The sequence below is a fragment of the Corvus brachyrhynchos genome, unplaced genomic scaffold, assembly GCF_000691975.1.
Source record: "Corvus brachyrhynchos isolate BGI_N302 unplaced genomic scaffold, ASM69197v1 scaffold467, whole genome shotgun sequence".
Classification (NCBI taxonomy): Eukaryota; Metazoa; Chordata; class Aves; order Passeriformes; family Corvidae; genus Corvus; species Corvus brachyrhynchos.
This window is the reverse complement of record NW_008239309.1, coordinates 2,306,595-2,331,674: the sequence shown is the minus strand read 5'-3', so window position 1 is coordinate 2,331,674 and position 25,080 is coordinate 2,306,595. Positions and strand designations below refer to the sequence as shown.

Here is a 25,080-nt window from a genome sequence, read left to right as displayed (position 1 = left end):
TTCCCAATCATTGCAGCGTGTCCCAGGTCTACTGCAGCACCCTCTGCCCCCTTTCTGAAATCCTTTTTACACAACAGAGACAGAGAGTCAGTGGAGTCTGGGTGTTTCCAACTACACACACAGACCTCTTAATGTGTCTAAAGTTCATGGAGTAACAAAGAATGGCAGGAGATCTGCTTTTCCACACTTTCACAATTGGGGAAAACCATCTGGTGCCCACGTGTCTTTGGAATCACTAGATTCAGGAGCCCTTTACTGGCCCCAGAAGCTGGCAGCAATTCAAGTCCGCATCTGTAAGCGCCAAATCTACTCCACACTCAAAAGCCAAACGAGCCATCCCCCACTGCTTGTTTGCACTCTGATTAACAAAGTAAAAATAGCACAAGACAAGCAATTAGCCATCCTAGATAATAACAATTGTCAAGAGACTAAATCCTTCCTCTTCAAAAGAGAAGTTCAGTTTTAGGTGTGTCTTACCCCTCATCCAACTCTGCAGCACACTGCAGTGCATGTAATAAGGTGGGCAGGCAGTGACACTCATCAAATGTAAATAAAAACAGGATTCAGCTGCCACTTCAAACAGCAGCTGTCAAACGTGAAGCAATCCAGGAGTCAGTAGCAAAGAGCCTTTACCCATCTGGGTTTCCTTTCTTAGAGATTTAATTCAGGCCATCCCTTTGGTCTTGCTCTTAACACTGATCTTCGCACAGGGAAAAAGAAAAAAAAAAAGAAATCTATACAGCCCTGTCCTGCTGGGGTATTTACATGCAGTCACTGGTCATCTGCAGCAATAAGAGGCCATGCTGCTCACTGGGCACTGCATAAACGTGGTACTGACTGACTCCCTGACAGTCTGGTGTCTGGCTGCTCTGCTGTGCTGCTAAGAAAATGCAGCAGCACTACAGTGCAGCTGAAAAGGCAGCCATAAATCCAAAAGATGCGTACAAATCATGGGTAATTAATGAAAGATCACAGCAGCAATGTCTAGTCAAAGTAGAATGGTCACTTTTCTAGCTACACTCATGTTTAGCTTCACAGCCTCATTCTTCCTGATGGAGAATTTGTCTCGGCAGGGTACTATATAGGGACTGAAGACCACCTACTACTAAATAATTATTGATACATAGATAGAAGGACTAAGATATTTTAATGGAAAGATACACAAGCACTTAAAAGTGTAGAATTAATGATTTAGGAAAAGAAAATAATTGTTTCTTTATGAATGTTTCTTCAAATTGCATGGATTTTGTCTTACTGAAGTCAGTGAATCGGCTTCTAACCAACAAATACTGATAGCTGGGTCCAATACAAGACTTTAGGTTCATATAGTTTTGTGCTGGTTTTGGCTAGGGTGGAGTTCATTTTCCTCACAGTAGCTGGTAAAAAGCTGTGCTTTAAATTTGTGCTAGTAACAGGATTGATAACACAGGGAAATTTTAGTTATTGCTGATGAGTGCACGCATAATGTCAAGGCCTTTTATTGCTCCTCATACCACGCCACCAGCAAGGAGGCTGGGAGTGCACAAGGAACTGGGAGGGAACGCAGCCAGGACAGATGACCCCAGCTGACCAAAGCGATATTCCAGACCATATGGCATCACACTCAGCATATAAAGCCGAGGGAAGAAGGAAGAGGGACCATTTGGAGTGATGGAGTTTGTCTTCCCAAGTCACTGTTATGTGAGATGGGGCCTGGCCTTCCTGGAATGGCTGAACACCTGCCTGCTCATGGGAAGTGGTGAATTAATTCCTTGTTTTGCTTTGCTTCCATCCTGGTTTTTGCTTTCCCTATTAAACTGTCTTTGTCTCAATGCACGAGTTTTTCACTTTCACTCTTCTGGTTCTCTCGCCCATCCCACTGGTGGGAGAGGAGTGAGTATGGGAGTAAACGACAATAGGTTGATTAGACAGCAAGAGGTGGGGCTAGGACAGTCTGTGGAACCATGTCTGTCTTCTTCCCGCTACCCCACCAAAAGAAATCATACCTTACCTTAAAAGACTGTAACAGAAGTGCCAGTCTCTACTTTCCTTTAGGCCTTTTTAAACATCAGAAAATGCAGCAGATTCAGCTAATTCAATGTTTCAGCATTTGACAGCACATTCAGGAACCTCAGAGTCATCCTACAAGAACAGAAATTAAAAGAACCAATTAGTCATTGCATACGTCGTGCAATGTATCTTATGCTTAAAACTGCTGATACCTGGAAGGGCCATGCTGCTGAACAATAAGGAAATTACCAACAACCACAAAAATGAAAGACTAAGTTATTTTTTGTTTCCAAGGTGAAATGCTCAAGCACACTTTGGCTACAGCACCCTGAGGAGAAAGCATGCATCTCACAATAGCTGTGTCATCCTGCCCTGCCTTCCCAATTTAAATCTTTGTTCAAACAACAGTCCATGTGAATGCACAGAAACAAAGCTCCAGGCATGTCAGGATACACCAGCCACACCAGTTACAGAAACAGAGCAGTAAATGTTTGCAACCTGGTAGTAGTTTGAACGGGGAAATGCATCAGAAGCCCATGTGAGCTCAGTATTAGCACTTTATAAGCAAGGATCTTGATGTATGCGGAAGACACATGGAGGTACTTTATAAACTACAGGAAAAGGAGAAACATTTACAGATGGACTTGGCTCATTTCCCCGGACAGGCTTTTCTCAAAATTCTCATCTTACAAGCACTCAACCTGTACTAAGTAAAGACACTCCAACTGTAGCAGAGTTCAGGCCTGCACCACCACGGCACATAAGGCAGCTCTCTTCCTCCACAGCAACTCAGCAAAGATGTTCCACCACTAAGGTTTAGATACTTGTTTTTCAGCTCCAACCTGTGTTTAATCCCCCACAAGAGCAAACTTCCCAAAAGTAGAGGCACATCCACACACGCACCAACAGGGTTCCTTGCACTGAGATATCCTGCCTCACAGCCACTCACAGGTACAGTCCCAGTCAGCTGCACCCTGAGGCAGTTCCAATGTGTAACAGCTGCACAATGATGCCACTTTGACACTTGACAGCTATGGAGTGATGGGCCAGCAGAAAAACTTACCTGTATCTAGCATGATTACTCAAGAGAGTTTTAAAGATTATTTTCAGGCAAAAGACACTTCTTATCATACAGGTTGTTAAGTACTTCCCTAAAGCATTGGTATGAACATACAAAGTGACCTCTGTCCCGTTTTGTAAAATGACAGCGATTGGGGGCTTAATGGAGTGGAAGCCAATCATATCAAGTAAAAATTATAGAGGTTTTTATTAAAAATTAATAAAAAATCTAGCATTGAAAGCATGTCACAGGCCAATGTGCCTACACAGAGATAGATAGATTGTTCTAACCCTACACTGTTTACAAATCCTTTAAAAAGCTTCCTAAGGGTTAATTATCTTCATAAAATAAAATAAAAAATAGCATTTGAAGGGAAACTACAAGGGTCCATGTCTTTGGAAGGAGTGGAGGGGGAAACTAAGTTGGACACCTACATTTGTTAAAAAACAGAAATCCAAAAGCCTCAATCTTAAATAAGCTTTAAATTAGTATTCAGTGTTCTTAAGTTACTCCAAGGAAATAGCAATAAATTTCTTCACCCCTCCTGTTTCCAATACTTTCTCAATTTACTTTTACTTTTAGACATTTATGTAAAATATGAACATTTTACACAGCAAGGTTACCTATTCATGATACCTTCAAAACGCCTTCCTTATAATGGGGGTACATTCTAAGATGATTACAAATATCTCCATTTACATAATAATAAAGACTGCAATGCATAAGGAAACTGGAGATTATAGGAAACAAATTATATCCTTGGAGCTCTATATTCACAGATTATGGGAAGTACCACAATCATTGCTTTTCTCTATAACCTCCTGCACTACACTTCTGAATAAAGCAGTGCAGCAGTTTCCAGATGTTCAATCAGCAGTTATACACCCTGGGCCACTGTTCAAGGACACAAAAACGTGTCTTTCAAACCCCTGCTGCCATGTGTCCCTATACCATGGTGTCAAGATCATTCAGGTATTTCTCATGGGTTAATTTTTCTCCAGCAGATTTCACATTCTGCACATTGTCCCACAGCTAACATAAACGCCCTACTGGGTACTCTGTAATTTAGCTGAAGAGAGTTTATGCCCACACCTGTTCCAGATCAGCCTGAAAACACAGTAACTGTGCAACACCAAAGGCCAGAACCAGGATGCAGCTTGAGCCCCAAGATGAACTAGTAACAATGCTGTGGAAACTGATCCTTTTTGTCAAAGAGAACTGATCAAAAGTCAGAAATCCTTTAGGAGCTAAGATTTATCACATACCGTACTGTTTTCCACACCAGATAGAAAGAATGCTTCAGTTTCACTTTTTACCCCAAACAAATCACAGCATGCATGTGTACACAATCATCTGACTCCTACACATCCAAGCACAACCAAAACAAAAAACAGTACACCATACACCCATTTTTTCCCTTAAGGGGAGAACAAACCACACCTAACAGATATTAATAAAAACACCAAACATTAGAAAACATTCTGTTACAACGGGTATTTTAAAAAAATCTATGTAGTATTAAGCAAAATTTAAATCTGTACAAAATGGATGGATGTATCTCACATTAAAAAAGTAACTGTTCTTCTAAACTGCCTCACAAATGGCAATCTAATTTCATTTCCAGCCAGAAAATTTACTCAGTGATTAGCATGACAGTGTTAAGCAGAAGGAAAGAAAAGCAGAAATTAAACCAAACATCAAACAGTTAAGCAGAGATATTGAGTATACAACAGGAGTGCATTTACTGATAAAGTTGTAATTTTTACATGAAGTTCTAACCTTTGTAACATTTTAGATTTAAGCAAAACTTGCTGTGTAACAGAGAGTCCTTAAAATCCCAAAGACATGGTGTTAACAATTCTTAACAAAAGGTCCACATGTTTCACAGCATACTTCACTAGCCTGACAAGTTCCCTACAGATGGGTAACACATGTATTCCATCTTCTCTCCTTTTCCATTCTAAAACTGTTCAACACCTCCTCCCACATGCTCCTCCAACACACACACTTCCCTCCAGCAGACAGCAGCCTGATTCACTTATCTAAAGAGGAATTTACGCTGGCCTGAAAAAACACCAGCCCCTCAACTGCAAGGCCATGCCTGGATAGTTTATTGAGATATTCCTCAGATGTTATATCCAACAAGCACTGCTAAGTCAGCTAGAGATGTCCTGCATAGCACCAGAAGGGTAGTTACATTCTCGGTGTGAAGGAGACATCATTTTAAAATAAATCTGAGTGTAACATTTCCAGTGGTGAAGACACTATTTCCTGGTGAATATGTTCTACCATTTTTGGTCAGAAAGCCTTTAAGCTGTCAAAAGCACTATCCAGCCGTGGTAAATTTCACTGACATAAGTTCTCATAATTACTAAAGAAAATAACTAAGGCTATGTCAGGGTGGCACAAAGCACCATGCTAATTACCCCTTCAGAGACACTAATTAATCCGGGCAGGACACCACAGTAACGTGACTGCTCTGCCTGGGGAATCTCCCAATGCTGATGTATCGTGCCATTTGGATACCTGCCTCCCACCCCAAGCAGTCTCTATCAGATGGAAGAAGAGCCTTACACCAAAGATGAGCCCTTCATGGAGGGGTGTTTCCTCTCAGAAGCTGTGTGTTTTACTGAAATCGACGATCTTCAGCACACAAGACTGAACTGCACCAATTCTTGACAAACAGTAAAATAATCGACAAGCAATTACTGAGCATCCTCGGCTGCTAGGAGGAGCAATGTGAGAAGGTATACCTACAGTCTCCTGGGCCCCAGAAGAAAAGGTTCAGGTCAGCATCTCAGAGGAGCCACGTGTAACGATAATGGTGATTGTCTGACAATCAGCTGCGGCCATTCATGCCACATTTTAACAGACACATTTAAAACAGACCACGGAGAAACCCTCCAGCACTAGTGTAAATGTTCTCCATTTAGTAAGCTCCAAGGAGCAGGTAATGGTGTGGTTGTTAGCAGGGCAGAAGTTACACTGTTGCCAAAGTGACTTTGCTTTCAACTTTCTGGCAATAAAACAAGCCCTGCGCTGAAGCCAGAACACTTTATCTACTGTACCTGATGCGACCTCTTGGTACCGAGAAGTGCTCTTCACGTACTGCAAATGGACTTTGATCTTCTTTTGACTTGTTAAAACACATACGGTAAGGAATAACGTACTCAGCAGTCGCTTAAAGCACCTGTCCCAGTAGGAACTGGTTTTTGAACAACCAGAGTGCAATAGGGAAGGGGAACACACCTGATAGACAATACAACCTGCAGGAGAACACAGCCTCATACCTGTCCACAACACAGAATGAAAAGACACAGAAGGGTCATTCCCTGTGGCACAAACAAGCAAAAAGAAAATGGAAGTGTTTTACTGCATGCAGAACAATTTCAGATTCTGAAGAGCCCCTATTGAGTCCCCTTTCTCCTCCTCACATATACACATTTAAAAATTACTAATTTCTGAGACAATCCTGTTCTTATGGCCTCTCTCAACAGAGACCTTTCGCAAAGCCCATTAATTCCGGAGGATTTACTTAAGTGACATGGATCACGTTGCAGGTAAATGGGATACACCAGCTCAGCTAGAAGCTGCAGGCAAGGCTGGCTTCTCACGTGTCAGTCACTTTTGCACAGACAGAGGTCACAGCACAAGGAAGGGCAGCTTCACCTTGGGTTTGTACCACTGTGTTCAGAAGTTGGTGACTGCTTTCAACACGTGGGCTGTTTCTTGTGGCAAAAGGACAACTGTCAAACAGAGTGCACTGCTTTGAGACAGGGAGAAATCACATCGATTAAACAGTATCAAGAGTCCTTGAGACTTTCATGGTCTCAGCAGAGAGGACAAATACTCAAACTTAAGTCTGCCAGATACAGCACAGATGAATAAAATACTATAAAAAGCATAATAATTCACTTATGATAAATTAAACTGCATTTCATGAATAGGTGGTTAAAGCAACGGTTTGCACACTTACACAAATACTTCAAGCTCATGAAAAATATAAAGGTGTCATAAAAGACACATTTACTACCCAATCCATTCCAAAAACATTCACAAATGTTGTCAAAACATAGGGTGTACATCTGAGTTTAGGACTGCCTAATAAAAGGCTGTCTCCTTCAAAATACTTTCTTTTACCTAAAGGCTGACTGTGAGTTGTACACAGTAAAAGTGACAAGATAGGTAAACACTTCAGTCTCCAAATAACAAAAACTGGTCAAGATTGTGACAAAACCCACCAAGCCATACAAATGTGGGCTGAACCTTAATATCTTCAGCTGTCAAGTCAGGTGAAGTTAACTCAGCATTCACTGTACACTCAGAGGTCAGATACATGTTCCATACCCTCCTCCAGTGCCTTCCCTACAGAAACTGGGGAGTTCAGGCTGGGCTTTGTGAGAGGAGACCTGTGCTTGGTAGGACAAACCACCACTGCAATGCAGATCTTCAGCTGGCAAACAGAGATCTGAGTTTTAACCAGAAATGGGCAAAGTTCTGAAAAGAAACAGCACAAACGTCCACTCCAACAACCGAGGCTGCTGACAGAGATGAAGCCTCACTGACAGTGCTAGAATTCACCCAGGACTTTCGTTTCTCCCATCTGCAGGGAGACTGCTACTTGTGAACTTCACCTATACAGGGGATTCACACCCAGTGACTGAGGAGATAGAGTCATTAACACACCCCAGCTTTGTTTGTGAGGGATTTTTCTTCCACACATGCCCATGTGCAGCCAGATGTAATTCTTTGTTCTCTGACTGCAAAACTAAGCTATCAAATCTCAGCCCAGATCTTAAAACATAATTTATTTCTTATGGCTCTAAAGCAGGATGGAGCAAGATGGGCTTTACAAGGCCAGTTTAGATGGGAGACTTGATGTTAGGCACAGAACTACCTATCATCTTCTTTTAACTTTCCTCAATACATCAATTAAATCCTGTACTACATCTCTTATCCAGTTACATCCTTTGCTTGTTTACATCACCATATCATAAAATACCGCTGATAAGCAACAACACATGATAAATCTGTGCTTGCTTCCTTAAGGCAAGCAGAGATTAGGAAAGGGCATGAAGGTATTTCTTTTGTCTTGCAATGAAAAGGAACTGGAAAGGTGGGGAATGAAACTGAAAGGCATCATAAAACACTATCTTGCTTGCCTTGTTCCCAGGTGAGACAGCCTCTCACCTCTCTGTGAGACACATGATGCTCCTGAGGAGAGCCACATGCTTACTCCTCTGGTTCCATCTCAGCTGGACAAGCAGAGGAAGGGAGGGAAAGGGGCCTGGAAGCTTTTAAAAGGCAGAAGATACTTCACTAAATATCTTAACCTTTAAAATTCTGTTAAAGATACAGAACTGATAGACATTATCTCCAGGAGCAGCAGATCTGAAACACTAGTAACCTTTACGAATCCCAAGTGATTGGTAATGCAAGCTTCGTTTATTAGCAATACAGAGGCACTTATATAGTATTGAATACAAGCTTATCAGTTCTTTAATTAGTTTAAACTTACAAAGGCGCATTCTTACTTCTACATAATTGGGTTAGATAAAAGACTACATTTGGCAAGCTTTATGTTTTGTTTTGAGAGATCAAAAATCTTCCTTCCTTCTCATGGTCAGTATATCTTATCAGACCTCCTTAAAACTCCCTTTTTGTTTCTCAGGCCTGTTTCTCACACAGGCACTCTCTCATGAAGGTTTCTTCTCATGCAGGCCTTTGCTTGCAGGCTCTTGCTTGTACAGTTCTGTTATTAATTTGTTCCCTTTATCAATAATCCATGTCCCCGATCCTCTAATCATTCTACAAAACCTCTTCATGGGTGTAACACAGCTATGGCTAACAATAGGCAGCTGGTCTGCTCTAGAAGCATGCCAAGAACCTGCACCTGCATCCTGCATTAGGGAATTCGTCCTTCACATACCCATCTCCATATCTAGCCCTGAAAGCTGAAGCTCCCCTTACTCAGGGACAGGCAACATCCTGAGACTTCAAGTCAGAATGACAATCAACAACAGGGCTCACATCTTCCTCTGGCACCAAGTCAAACCCTGGACCAGGTCACTTCTTTGCAGCTTGGGCTTTCCATATGCATGTTACCTAGCTGGCCTTTGGGGATTTTTAAGTGGATATTAGGACCATCTTCCTAGTGATATTCTAAAGTTTATATTCCTGAAGAATGGGAATTTTGGAAGGCCTGTGGTGGACCAGCATTCAAAATCCAGCAATGTTTGGGAATAATCTTCAGCACTCACCACATGCTCCTGTAATAGCTTCCTGTAACAGGAAGTTACGATACTGAACCGAGATGAGAAAAAAAACTCCATCATATTTTCAGCCTAAAGCTCTGAAAACACAATGAATTGATGAACCCCAAGCTGCACAGTGTTATTGGGTTGCACGCTCCTCACTGCAGCAGGCTGCAACAAGAAGGGTCCTCAAAAGTCACATGTCGCTGAGGGCCATTGTCATGGTAATACTGTTTCCCTTGTGCAAAAAGAAAAAAAAGCAGCTGTGACAGCTGTCTCATCAGATGTTCTTAATCAACTACTTGAAGAAGAGCTAAAAGCAAGGTCATTTTGAATTTACCTCCAGTGAACCAAACTAATCCAGAATAACTACTGTATGTTCCCATGCCTTCAAGAGCACCACGTTCTAGACAAAACAGTCTCTTTTTAGATGAGAGATGGCAGACAAAAAACAGCATTTCCAAGGATTCAAAGACCAGGAAAATTACATAACCAAGTATGTGGCCTAAAGGAAAAGGACAGATTATACCCCAGAGTTCCACCATCAGCTCTCAACAGAACAGCTTCCCCCAATTAAACTTCAAGCCCAATCATGGTAAGACATTTGTTAGTGTCCCTAAAAAACAAAGCAGTTTGTCCTAGCATAAGGAAGGAAGATTAGCAAGGGGAGGACAAGCAGGACACAGGCAGTGCTGGTTAGGATGTTCTTCTCTTCTGAAACTTATCATGGCTTGCATATTCAGCAACATCATGGAACAGGAACTCTACTAAAGGCAGCATACACAAATGGCAATACTTTTGGAATTGTAAAATGGTTTGGTTTGGAAGGGACATTAAAGATATCTAGTTCCAACCCTCCTGCCATGGGCAGGGACACCTTTCACTAAAACAGCTTGCACCAAGCTCCATCCAGCCTGGTCCTGAATGTTTCCAGGGATGGGGCATCCACAACTTTTCTAGGCAAACTGTTCCAGTACCTCACCACCCTCACAGTAAAGAAGTTTTTCCTAAAATCTAATCTAAACCTATCTACTTTCAGCCTTAATCCATTCTCCCTTGTTCTGTCGCTACAACCTCTTGTAAAAAGTCCCCCTCCATCTTTCTTGAGGGCTCCCTTTAGGTACTGAAAGGCAGCGATTAAATCAACCTAAAGCCTTCTCTTTTCCAGGCTGAACAATCCCAATTCTTTCAGCCTTTTCTCATAGGGCAGGTGCTCCATCCCAACAACCATCTTGGTGTCCCTCCTCTGGATCCAACAGTTCCATGTCCTTCCCACGCTGGGGACCCCAGAGCTGGATGCAGTGTTCCAGGTGGGGTCTCAGCACAGCAGAGCAGAGGGGCAGAATCCCCTCCCTGGCCCTGCTGCCCACGCTGCTTTGGATGCAGCCCAGGACACGTTTTGCTTTCTGGGCTGTGAGTGCCCATGGCTGGGTCACATCCAGCCCCTCACCCACCAATATTCCAGTTCTTTCTGCCAAAAAATAGCTAGTGAGAGACTCTCATTACAATACTACAACACTCTCTCTCCACATATAGAACATCATCCCCCTCTCCAAAACATTAAACACCAGATTTTCATGCTCCAGCTCACAGACATTAAGGCTGTAATCTAACAACATTCTTCCAAAGTAGATTGGGGAAAACACATGTGCACAGTGTGATTGTCACTGTATGTTTCTCTTGAAACGCTAAAAAATGTCACCTACATGCAAAAGTTCTGTCTGCCCACACAGTGCATAAAACATGAATGTCACTAAGCAAAGTGACCTCAACCAATTCTGCCTGAAAAGTTGCAGGCTCTCATTTGCGAGGGCAGCCAGCAAAAGGCAGGGGAGGGAGAGCACAGAATGGAAATGCAGATGAAAAAAGCCAGCACGAGCTTTGCAACGCTACTTTATCATCTCAGCATGCTTGCAGGTACTCAAGGTCACCATGGATGAAAAATCACAAATTTAACTTAACAGTCCCACCACTGCTTCTGCCGAGCAGAATTTGACTTGTGTGGGACTGTTCGGGTTGCTGCAGCAGTTTGCAAACAGTTTGTTTACCAGAAAGAGACACCAACCAGGCGCACACACACATACTTTAATACTCCTTCTACACTAAGTACTGCCATTCAAAAACAAATCACCACTTCATGCCACAAGTACTCTCCCATTTAGATATGTTTTAAAGAGTCCATTAGATTGTAACACCAAAACCTACCCAGTGACACAAACCAGATCTGATTTCACTGTTTCCTGAAAGAGCAAAAAAACCCAATATTAAAAACTTACAGGCTGTTAGTCCTCCGTTTCTCTCTGGCACACGGTACATTATTTAACTGCAATGCCTGAAACAGTAACTTGACCTCTCTGGGAAGGTGGGCGGTATTATTCAAGCTGAAACATTAGAAACATGCATAATTACTCTGGGTATTTGCCACACATTCTTTCATCCGTAAACCAATATGAATGGAAAAGTCACACTGACACTCCAGGCTTAGATCATATCCCAGCCATCAATTATGAAGATTTTTTATGAGGTCCCAAGAGAACAAAATTTTTTAGGGCCAGAGAAATTTTCTCTGGACTTAACTGTGCGTATGTTACAAAGACAAAACGTCAGTGCTGCCAACTCAAAGCCAAGACTTCAGCAGGCTAAACCATGAATTTTGAGCTTTCTGCCCCAACACTGACAATACTGTAATTTTGTTTCCTTCAACCCCACACACCCATTGCATTCATTGATGTGGCACCTCTGAGGATGCCTGCTGTAGCACCAGCCACATCCCATCATTCATCCACCCATTCCTGCAAGGTGTTGCCTCACACACCTGTGGGGTGCCTGCCTGCTCCTCAGCAAACCCAAGGACCTTTGGTAGAATCAGACCATCCATAGGGCTGGTTGGAATAAAAACCCACTGGAAGGTAAACAGGCAGATGAAGCTCTAAGAAAAGAGACCATGCTTGTTCCTGACTCCAGAGGGATCGGCAGCTCAGATCATGGCTGCCTAAGCTTATGGCAGTTTGCCCTTCACACCAAGCATACCGAGTGCCCTCTGCATATAGCCTTGTCTTCCCTTCAAGGATAAAGCAGCATTCACCTTTCAAGTTTCAGAAAGATGAATCAGAATCAGAAAAAAAAAAAAAAGAAATACTACAAGCCAATATTCACAGCTGGAGCTGTGAAATACACAAAACTATCAGGACTTTTAAGGCTAGAAAACAACACTGAGAAGCCCTAATTAGCAATTTTTTCTGAAGATGGAGGAAATGCTATTCACAAGAGAGAAGAACTGCACACACATGTCAAGTAACAGTCTCCTCTAGCTAAATTCTTGTATCCCTCAAAATCAAGACCCAGCTGCACTCCTGACCAAGTGAGATGCAGCAGCATCTACAGCTGTTCTGATCCCAGTTGCCCCTGAACTTATTTTGATACCAACATCCACATCGTGCTGTTCTGGGCAACATGTAACTTGACTCACCCCTTGCTACAATGGAACTTCCAGTGTTCTTGATTCAGCCCATTTTATTCTTGGTGCTTGGCACAAATACATGTGGAATAGAAGGTATTTATTTCAGCTAATTCCCCAGGCATTAGAGACAATGCATGCATCTGGAACACTGTTCCAGCAAAGATACATGAATAATTCTAGAATCATTCTTCTGTTTTGTTTTTCAAGCAGCCCAGCTCCCTGCATCTCTTGTTTGTCATTATATACTTCCAAAACTTTGGAAATCACAGCAATGCACGTAGTGAAACACCCCTCAGTATTTTAAGTCAGAATTCGTAGTTTCAACAACGTGTTTTCCCTTTATGCAGGATAACCGTGGATGTCAGGGGATACAAGTTGCCATGGTAACCTCATAGAAAGTAAAACTTCAGGACAATATTTTCCACATGAATTTGAAATCTCAAGATACAAAACTTGCTCAATGCCAAGTTATTTTGACTACATAACCAGAACTTGCTGGTGACTTTTCTGGCAAGTTTTAAATATGTTTTTGTAGACAATGGTTTATGCAGAGTTTAAAACCTGCATACCTTCTTACACATGCGTGAAAAATGTGAACAGCTTTATTGTGAAGATTTTCTCCCTCTTCCACATAACCTAAAAACAAATTAAAAGATGACAAAGCAACCATCTTAAGCCTTACCTAAAATATCTATTCAAAAGGTCTGAGGTATGCAATGAAAATGCTTTAAGTCAAACAAAAGTGGCTTGTAGTAAAGAGAGGAAACAGAACAAAGATCTGAGTTTGCATCAAATGCTGGTTGCAATCATTTAATTGCCACCGTTTAAGAGCAGGAATTTCTCCAGTCTGTTTCAGTATTTGCTATTCCAGTAAATAAAAATAAAGGGAAAAGTCAGTATTATAGTTTTAAGGTTCCAATTTTGAAGTGGTTTGATAACAACCTTCCACAAGTCATTCTCATGGGAAAGAGCTGCTAGAGCACAGAGCTAATTAGGGCTTCTCAGTTAAGCTCTTTCTCCCGCTTTGTTCAGAAAACCTGGACAAATAGCTTATCCATGGATAAACCTGGGGGCCTTTCACAAATATTTTGTATTCCACAGCAAGCTTAGGCACATTACATAAACATCTGGAGTACGCACTAGGAACACGAACCTCCTTGCTCTGCCCTGCAGCAAGTGTCTTCATGACACTTTCATCAACAGTGACAGAAAGAAAAAAGTATTATTGTGGGCTTCCATCCAAAAAAATGTTGTCATCTATAGCCTGTCTGTATGGACACAAGGATTTGGGGCAAAAGGGAGGAGGGGTAATTCAGGTGCATAAACAACTGTTCCAGTCTTCCTTCTCAGTACTTAAGTTCTGAGAGAAAGAAGGAAAGAAAGAGCCTTGTATCATTATTAAAAGAGAGACTATTTCCAGAATAATTGGAGACTAAAATGCTTTGAGGTAAAGCAGCAGTGAAATCACATATGTTCATATTTTCCCTGGAGGTGCAGTCCGTTTTGGAAGTGCTCTTAGCATACAGAAGTTAAGATGAAGACAACTCATTCTGATGTGCTCTGGCACCGCCTCAGACCAAGAGCAAAGAGAAAACCACAGACACTGTATGAAAGAGGGCACCTGCAAAATGTCTCTGCTGTGTTGACCATGCCAGGGCCCACAACTGATAAACCAGTTGCTCACAATACAGCAGATAGCTTGATACCACATTTCATAGCATAGCTGGATTTGAGTCAAGAATCTACTTGCTCTGGGAGCCAAGCTATATATAAGGAGGGAAAGGCACACAGTTCTCTCTAGCATGCTTCCCCCAAAGTCCTAGAACAGCAACATCAGTGCCTTCAGTTTCACTGCAATTCTGCTGGCATCTTTGCAGTCTGTCAAGCCTAACCACTGAACAATTTTTTGTGTGTGTTCATTTTTAAAATCTGTAGAGCTGTACCTTACTGTACATTGCAGCAACTGCATAAAAGGTGCAGCTTCGCTATCTCAAAATATTCCCTTCACAAAACCAGGGAAACAAAGTCTCTCCTCGCTGCTTCTCCAAAGGAGAGCACTGAAGGCTTCTGGTAAGAAAGACAAAAGCAACAGCAGACAACCAGTGTGATAAACTACCACACACATTTTACTCTAAGGAGTAGTAATTAGTCATTTAAAAATACACAAAATCCATGCATGTGTTAAAACATGAAAGAAGATATCCTGAGAGCTAGATGCTCCTCTGAGATCACATTTCAAAGCAGTGCAGTATCATTCTGTTAATCTTTTGGGAAAACCAGCATGGATATTCTGCTGCAATGTAATTAAGGCAGGAATTCCAACCCCTCCATTGTGACCTTCGAAGAAACCCCAGGGGTCAAGAGCAGTAGCCTGTACCCTGCTACAGCGCTAATATAGCTGTAGTATAAACAAAAAACCTCTTGCAACAAGAGTACCAACAAGTTTCAGGGAGGAAAAGGGGGGACATACAGATACACTCAAAGATACACTGCCATAAAACAGCTTCTACCACAACCATAAGTGAAAAGTTGTTTTTCTAAAGGTTGTTGGAGAAATTTCATTTTTACCATGTAAGTGGAAAAAAGTTGACATGTTTACTTTCATTTTTTATTCTCAAGAAATATCCATGCTTATCAAAACAGTAACTAAAGACTTGCTTTCTTAGAGCAATGTTTAGCGAACAAAATGAAGCCAAGGGAAAGGTGACTTCTTGCTGTAACTTGAGAGAGGGTGGGTTTGGAGAAAGTGCTGGGTTTTTTAGCCCTTGAGCCACAGTAACTCCCTGGTGAAACTTCATGAGCACAAGCAAAGCTGCAGCCTGCAGTGACAATGCTAACTCTTGCCCTTTATAATGTAGCAGTCGTGCCCTCTGTCCCCAGCACTTCTCAGCGGTGACCAACAAGGACTGCCCCAGCCGAAGGACAGCACGGACAGGCAAAGTGTGCAAGCTGGGAATGGCAGCAGCCCAGCTCCTGCTGGAAACTTTAACTGAACTCTACTCAGAATGCTTGGCATAAGCTGTCTCAGGCAGACCAGTAGCAAATCACGACAAGAGATAATCAGGTAGGTTTTTTTCTCATTCTTACCCTTTGCAATCTGAGAACAGTGAAAGAGGACACCATCTAGCTAGAAGGTTGCTAATTAATTCCTCCTCACCCAGGCACTGCAATGCTTCTAGCTGCAAAGTACCTGCTTATCTAGGAATAAGCACTAGATAGCATTTTAAGAACGGGCTTCATTTGTTTTGAAAAATGCCATTAAAAAGGCAAATTATCTCAAGATTTTCTCTATCAGCAGCGAGAAAAAGTGAAAGTAAAGCACAATCGCTCTTGCCTGATTAATTTTCAGAGCACCAACTTAGCCTGCCCAGTGAGTTTGGTGGGAGGTCAGCATGCCAAAGGCATAGATGCTTTTAAAAGTATAATGAGATCTCATATCTCTTAGCTGAACAAGTTTCCCTGGAAATAAACTATTTCTGAACAAGTTGGAGCAGGGCAGATATGCCTTTCTGCAAGAGCAGGACCAAAACGCAGTTGCAAGTGACATGGGTAAGACATGGGTAGCTAAAGCACTTTAAAACCAAGGAAGCAAGGCTCTGTTGTCTTAAGTGTCAGTTATCTTGGATCAAAGGCTAAAAAAAGCTGCTTGGGTATAGCACTAACACAAGAGATGAGTCTGACAGAAGATACAATGGAAAAACACTCCACAAAAGGAGTTCAGCACACTTTTCACACTATCGATCGCAAGCATTCTGTGAACAGCAATGGTTTGCCTACTAACTGCTCTGTTAGTACTATCACAATATACATAACAGAAGTCCCAACAGCAAAAGTCAAAACTCCGGGCTGTCATTAGGCAGACACATCCAGAAGCATCTTCTGAAATATCTGCACTCAGCCGTAGCGTTTTGGAGTGGCAAAGCAACACCACAAACATTAAAAATTTATAGAAAAAATCCACCTGCATGAACAAAGACTCAATCTAATGTATGTTTCTCCTTTTCATTCTATTTATGACTGAGATGTCCCTCATTTTAGCTAGGACAAAAACCATGGAGTTACTTAAATTCATATTTTGGGGGTTTTTTTTTAAATGAGGAAGGACAAGTAATAAACTGCCACATCCAAAGTAGCTCTATCTCATCGCCTTTTTCCAGTTACATCAGTAGCTCCCATCTCTTCTTTACCCAGAGTAAAGCAGGAGCTTATCCAGCCTTCTCTTCATCTCTTCTTTACCCAGAGTAAAGCAGGAGCACCACGTCTTCACAACTGCATGAGTACAAGTGGGCAACAGGCCAACTGGACAAACACAGGCAATGGAAATTTTTTTTTTTTTTTGGTGTTATCACCCTCTAGATACACAGAGCTCAATGCACAGGAGATGTGCAGCCTAGCCAGCTGTGTTTTCTCACACAAATTTTTCATCCCTTTGTCCCCATCCTTTTCTTTCTACCCTCCCACACAGCAATTTCAGCCACCTCTTTTCCCCTGGGGAAAAAAAAAAAAATATATATATAGTTTCTGGCCTTACCACAGCATACAAATTTCATTGAAATCTGAGAAGCAAGAATGTTCTACTTTGTTTGAACCTGAAGACACCTGCAGCTCAGTCTCAGGTGAGCAATTCAGAGCCAACAGCAAGAAAATGAAAATGTCAAGGACCAGATACTTCCTTAAAACAAACCAGACTTTGTGCTAGGCAAACAATAGGAATACTATTTGTTTTGCTTTCTTCTTTTTAAAGCAGAGACTTTCATTGTACGAGACATCATTCTAGTTAATGAGTCCCTCTCTTCAAGCTCCTCTCTGACAAACTAGCTTGAAGGCCTTCTTTGGCCAAGAAGCCAGGAAAAGGTCAGCTAGAAGACCCTGCAGATGCAGCAAGCTGTATCAAGAACACCGATGTCCAGAAGCCAGGCTGGATAAGCAGCTGCGCTCTGGTTGATTACCAGGCATTTCACACCAAGGCTATTCTATGTGAAGAACATTACAAAGAACAAAAAGCATAGGGACACATTTCCTACTACATTCTGTTACTTCTTTGAAAAAGCAATAAAATTCCGTTCTTGAGTGTGAGAATGAGGGCGAGTCCTCCCCTGCTTGGAATAAACACACTTGTGCACATTCCTTCCTTTCGTGCTGTGTACATCTCTATTTGGCATTGCAAGCTGTTCCAAGATGACTCAGCTTGTTACTGATTAACATCTCACTTAAAGTCTTTTCTGTGTGCCTCAGTCCAACTCTCTTCATATCCATCAGGCACCCTGACACCACGCATTTCTTTCCATTTTGCCCTCAGGTGCACCAGACAAATACTAACTCAATAGCCCAGAGTTCACCATGTACTACCAACTTTCTTCCCCTCCTCTCCAGAGTACAACCCCCCCTCCTTCAAGCTACACAGTGCTGCAGCACAAGCCTTTCACATCCCCAAAGGCCCTGCAGGCAGCAGAACCGGATTGCCACCCCAGACTTCCATACCTTCCTTTCCTTTCCCTCCAAATGGAGTCAAGAAGAGGTGTCAGGTCAGGTATCTCCAGATACCTGATAGATACCGGCAGCTGAGCTACCATGCAATGTGTCACCCGTTTGTTTCTGGAGAGCAGGGCCTGGCCTTCCTGCCCAGAGAGGGCGTGTGTGCACATACAGGGTGGGGAGTTCCTTTAGGGAGACTGAAAAACAGTTCAAATCAGAGAGCAGGGAAAAACCGTGTACTTTAGTTTTGGGTATATTTCACCCAAACAAAATTTTTATAGGAAAAAAAACCAACCTGTTCAAAAATTTTGAAGAGAAGGTGTCCATCCTTCATAATGGGACTGCTGTCTCGAATAGTCATGCAGAGCTATGTGTTCTCATGGACAAAAGGAATCGCCCCCCAAAGAAGCTTTCTTGTAACAGCTTCTAAAATGTGATGTTACCCAGCCACTACCTCACTGCCTTGCACCCTGACCTCCCCCCTCCCACCTTCTCCTCAGGCATCAACACAACTTTACTCAGCTTTATTTCCTCACAGAACACATTCCCTAGCTGAAGACCCCCTCCATCTATGCCTGCAGCTCATGCTGCTCCCACCAGCACTGGCCCCTGCACAGACATGCACACACCTGTCCCAAGAACAGCACCCTACCTGTGTTCCAGGGAACAAAGGAATCCCAGGCACAGGATCTCACCCCTTCTCTCACTCTACTCCCACAGCATGGCATTTCCAATAAAATATTTGCAAACACACAGACGCACAAGCTGTGAACGCTGCAGAGTCCTGCCCAAGGGGGTCTTACTTTACCGCATTTTTGCATGGCACGATGAGCACCCGTAAACCCTGCAGTTCCCAGGAGCCCTGAGAGGAGTGCACACGTGAAGTCACATCTCCACAGTGTCACAAAGCCGCCAAAGGCCAAGGCAGTGCCAAGTGACAACAGTGCAACTGTCTTTCAGACACAGAGGTAGAGAAAAGGCAAAGAGAAGTCTCCGTCAACAGTGGAAGCTTGTTTGCTGCTTTCAGAATTGTATCAGGAGATGAGCTAAGACACCTTTTGCCACCTGCACACAACTTACTGGCACACCCGATCTAATTTCAAAATGTGATCTTTAACAGTCCATGCAGGCTGTTCTGTAAAATTAGCAGTGTCAACCCCAGTATTGTTCGGGTTATAGCCAAAAACCACTCCTGTGCCAGGACCACTCAGTCACAAATATCAGACAATATTTACATATGCATCAAACCCACAGTTTGGCAAAAAATTAATTCACCCAAGAGTGCTTTGATCCTCTGACAAATCATTTCCTGACTAAAGTTGAAACAACAAAAAGGACTTTGGACACCAACCAGCTGTCACACTTAGCTGGCACTAAATCCCACAAAGCCCGGGAGGAAAGATTTAGGTGGTGGGAGGGGAGCAAACGGCCTATTTGCATTCACAGCATGCAGGAAGTTCCTTCTGGAAAGGCAATTCCTTCTCTTGCTACCTATCTGAAGCAAGCTAATGGAACAGGGATCCATGAAAATTTACCAAAAGGAAAGCAAGCAACTGCAGGACACTTTGGCAGTACTGAAGTATTGCAAAACTTGTTGGATGTACTACAGCTGGAGGTGTTATGTGTTAGAGGAGATTTCTTTTTGGTTTTTTGTTTTTTTTTTTTTTTGCTTTGCTCTCCAAAGGATGCTTAGAAACCGACAAATTTCCAAATGCAATGACCCATTTGAAACCTCTGGGCCTGAGCTGAGTGAGAGGAAAACAAAAAATGAGCGTAACAAAGAGCTGAGACAGCAGCTGAGAAAAGTGAAGGCAGAGCTGAGGTCTAATAGTCATCTCATTTTTTCCTACTAAAATGAAGCATTCAGTTACTTGCAACCATAAAAAAAAGTCCTGATGCTGGCACACTTCTTTCAACATTTTTCATCAGATAAGTCTCTCAGTTATTAATATTTACTCGTGCTTCTACTGGCAAATAGAGCATTTGAAAATTAAAAAGAAATGCAGCTTGGGGGGACGCAGATTAGAAGCATATTTTGCTACATAGTTCTGGTATGATGAACACTTAATTAAAAAAACTACCAAGAAAACCCAAACATTATTAATCCAACATGCTGAAAGAAACAGTCCACAAAACGAAGTAATTTCTTCCAAGCTTCAGCCTCATTTTAACTGATGTGTTTTATCACCAGGCTTTGAGAAATTGGTCCCACCATCTCATTAAATCAACAGTCCATAATACACAAAATAAAAAAGAAGAGACTGACTAACCCTTGAGATGCTCTTGATGCCTTGGTGTTTATTAACTTATTTTTACTAGACGTGTCCTAAAACCGAACTCCTGAAACTTCTCCTTGTGACAGACTTGATACTATTCTTTCTCATTAAAACAAGTTTTCTCGGCAGGCAACTCTCAGAGGTGCTGCTTGACCTGCCACCTGCCTACTTCCAACGAGATCAGTATCTTCAAACTTCGAAGCACAAAGGGACCAACTTGATCAAACTCATGCCTGGCACTTTGAACTGCCTAACACCAGATCCAGAGCTGACATTACTCCAAGCCTTTCACAGGGCTCTGTTGTGATGCAAATAAAGTACAATCCCCAGACACAAAAAAGTCATTAAACCGGAATTAGGAGCTATAAGTAACTGGCAAGCTGAAGGAAAAATCCGGGTTAAAAGGAACACCAAGGAAAGACCTACACCTAAAGTGGGAAACGGCTGTTTACAATTACACTTCAGCAAACACAAGGAAACAGGTATGAGGACCGCAGTGCCCTGCAGCAGGCAGCCTCCACCGCAGGCTCAGCCGACTTTGCTTCCACAGCGTGAGCTGTGCGCTCACGTCACCTTTCTCCCCCATAAGCTTGACAGACTGTGCCATCCAGCTCTGCCCGTGGGCTGAGAGCACTGACAGCACTTTTAACTTTGCAGCCTCCTGCTCAGCCCGCCAGTCACACTGGCCGGCAGATGAGGCCAAGGCCAGCAACAAGCCAGCTCTGGGAGCGACCTGGAGCCAAAGCCAGCCAAGCTCCCAGCAGCTCCCCCAGCTGCTGACCAAACAGGGAATTGAGCAAACTGGGCAACAGCAGAGGAAACACTCACATGCTATTAGGTCAGGAGTTAAAATATCTCAATGACCTGCAACTTCCATCATAAACGAGGGCTGATAAATGCCAGAGCCTTAGGGAATATAAACTCATTTACAAAAAAAACCCATCCAGGCTCTGATGCAATTTCTGTCACTTCCAATAGACAGCAAGACAAAAGTAAGAAGGGTTTTCTTCATTCGGGGAAAAAAAAAAATAAACCTAAAAAACAACCAACCAACCAACCGAAAAAAAAAAAAAAAACCAACCCCAACAAAAAACCAACCAAACAAAAAAACCCACCATGATGTAAAATGAAGTTTTCCAGAAAGGATCAAGGAAATGGATGGGGCCTAGTGGAGACTTCCTAGATCAGAGAAAAGCTCAGCATGCCAGTCTAGCAGGACAAACACTACCTCTTTTTTCATGATAAGAAAGTTAACTAGGAGCCTCTTTGCCTGTAACTCCATCTTCAACGTCAGCACTAATCACCTCATCCATCAGCACCATCCAACTTCTGTCCTGATCGGGCCATCCAAGATGAACTGCAAATCAATCATGCAGCACAACAGCCTTCTTTCCACAGTAGCAAATCATAATTCATACAGGAGCAGACTGGGGCTATTCCTGACCCAGAACACATGCGGTCCTGTAACAACCAGCTGTGAATTAACATGGTAACAGTGAAAGGAAATCAAGAGACCTGTTCAAAAAATTATACATAAATCAGGCTAGAAGAGTGTTCACAGCTAAGAAAACACCTGACTCCTGCAGAAAGCAGGAAGAGCTTAAAAGAGCAAGTATGTGCTTTGTGCCACAGGCACAGCTGGTCACAGCCCATGGCCAGGGGAGAGGGCAGTGAGGGGGCTAGTCCACAGCCCCACTACCCAGCTGCAAACAAGAGTACTCACTAAAGCAACCGTGGCATTTTTAGCATTTCTGCTGTGACCCCTGGTCACTACATGGTTTATCCCAGGTTCTATTCTGCTGAGAAGATGACAAAGTTCTCAGAAACTCAGGGACAAGACAAGGTCATGCTAACATTCCTTGCCAGAAAAACTTCTCTCTACACACTGCCAAGTAGTAGTATGTATAGCTTTTATTAGCTACACAAACTTTCTGTGCAATGCTGAGCCTTGAACTTGGTACCAAGAATAGGCCAGTATATCTTCTTTTCCATTTCCAAACTAGAACATTTTATAAGACTGCAACAGCCTAAAAAGTTGTGCCAGCTGCCCACTGCTGCTGTTGTTATAGTGAGAGGCAGCTGTGTCCTTTTTTTTCCCCTCAATTCCAATGAGGAGAAAAGGAACTGCACTACTGGCTCATTACTTCTGCTCCTGCAACAGCCCCATGAGACAAGGTTCAAAACTAGCAGAAATTTGATGACAGGCTGAAAAAGTGAAGCAAAGGACAGTTTCTCAAGTAAAAGTTATACTTGTCAGATTGGACAGAGGAGCCTGAATTCTATCAGAGACAGCTCTTTCACTTCTCCCTTTTATTTCTTCAATTTTCTTCTTCGTGACCCCCCTTCTCTGTATTGTCTTAGAGACTTTGATTGAACAGAGCAAGCATTCAGGGTCAGGGTGAAAGAGGAGGAGCAGGCATGACTTGATGGGCAGTGAACAAAGTGTGCACTAGATAGAAAAGTTACAGGAAATAAAAGGAGTCTGGAGGGCTGAGACAGAGGAATAGCAAAAGCATGAGAACAGCCAAGATGCTTCACAGACATGTCTGGGCAAACGTTCAAGGCCACGAGGTAAAACTACCAGAAGCCAGGAGTTACATTATGCTTCTTTCTACTGCAGTAAAACCTACCCTGAACATCTCCAGGGAGGGACCCATGGGCAACACCACAACTTCCACTCCAGTGACTTATTCAGAGACAGGAGAAACCAGCTGTATTAGACGTCCAGGACTCCCCTAATCCATCTTAATCAATAAGCAGCTGGTAATCAACCTGACTTAAGATGAGGCAATGGGCACAGATGGGCAATGAACTCACAAGGTTAGTCATGAGGGTGGCTGGCCAGCACGGACTAGCTGGAGCTGTGCATTGAGTATGTTTAACCTCCAGTATCAAAGCCAGTATTTTTAGCAGGGGTATTTTCAGCCTCTTCATATCTCTGCAATGCAGTCAGAAACTTCCTGCTAACTCTCAGAATTATTCTACTAATTCTCCAAAACCAGCAGGAAGTTGATTTCAGTTTTTCTGAGGAGACTGTGCTGAAACCCGCATTACCATGAGCTGCTCAGCCATCCTGCTCTGGGCAGATGATGTTCTCTGTGTGGTAGATGGGGAGAAGTATCATTTCAGGTATCTGACTTGAATTTACCTCTGTATGCAAGTCAAAACCACCTCAACCATGGTCAGCCTCTTTCTAGCAAAAGCCAGGATAACATACTGCAGTTAAATCCGTACCTGAAAGCCACCACTGCTTTAATTAGATTCAGTCAAATCCAGGTCTTTGCAGTCTAGACATGGTTTAGCAAGTGCTTTTATGTGAGTAATTCATTGAGAGAGAATACATGTGAAGTTCTATCTGGAACTCACCTCAGTTTTGGCAAAAAAATAGCTGGATTTTGACAGACCAAACACAGTCCAACCTAAATATTCATCAGTCCAAGGGAAGATTTTACTTGACAAAGGAAGGAGAATGTTCCTCCTTGAGCCTAATGCTTTTCCAAAGTTTAGCCAGCCACAAAAGGCTTTCCATTCAAAGCAAGAGCATTGAACATGACAATTTTGTAACACAGCACAGACATGAATCTTGAGGCAATACAGAATACAGACTCCATCCCTTCCTCTGGCCCCTCCTGCAGTCTCTGTAATACTCTGGGGTTTTGACAAAGGTCCAGAGACTAAAACAAAGGAGAGAGAAAAATCACTTATGGAGTAACTACTGCTTCTGACCTATGGTACATACACACTGGTTACACACCTATTATTTACAGCAACTTTATGCAGGAACATCAGGGCAGCTTTGTGGCTTGACAACTTCTGCACTGAAATCGAAGGGATGAGATGCTCCAGTTCCAACAAAGTCAGTTTGACTAAGCTCTAATATAGATATAAAATGGCTGTTTGCTGACAGCCAATAAAATTGTTAGTGCTCCTAGCTGTGTATAAATGCATTACTGCTATTTTTTATTTATGCAAGGAATCTCTGGCTTAGTACTAGTAAGACATGGGAAACACCGCACTGTTTCTAAAGACTGGATGTGCAAGAAAGTGCCTTACGTATCCAGCTGGTTCTTCTACAGGACAACACCAGTATCACAGGCCAGACAGTCCTCCTTGCAATGAGACTCTCTCAGCACTGATGCAAGAACAGCAGTAACTGGACACTGTGGTAAAAGAGTATCAGACAGTTCAATTAACAGTTGCACTTGAATGCACCAGTATGCATAAAGCAACCCATAAATCATCTCATTTTCACTCAGAGTTGAAGAGAATTGTTATTTTCTGAAACATAGTAAGGAAACAACCCTGGCTCACTTTTGTGATGCAAATTAGCAAGTTGCTTGGAGGAAGAGGCGGGGAGGAAAAATCTTTTAACTGAAATGACAATGAAACTTCCTCCCTACATAATAGTCACAGACACCAGTTCCAATGGAGTCTCCTCCAGGACCCAAACATTCTCCTTCAGCCTGAGCACAGCCAACCCTCTGGCTCCTGACTGCACATCCTCCTCACTGCTGCATCCATCTGCCATCTCACTCACTTGCAGTCACCAAAGAGACCGTGAACCAT

The 25,080-nt window shown here is 42.7% G+C and overlaps 1 protein-coding gene across 1 annotated transcript in view; it reads right to left on the bottom strand.

Moving 5' to 3' along the window:
• Positions 1–24,683, bottom strand: part of KANK1 (KN motif and ankyrin repeat domains 1) — a 120,074-nt gene extending 95,391 nt beyond the window's left edge. The window contains exons 1-2 of the mRNA XM_017740669.1: positions 24,568–24,683; positions 1,991–2,121 (exon numbers count right to left, since the gene is read on the bottom strand). The gene's annotated coding sequence lies outside the window, so the exon portion shown is untranslated. The remainder of the gene's footprint in view (positions 1–1,990; positions 2,122–24,567) is intronic.
• Positions 24,684–25,080: the final 397 nt, after the last annotated feature.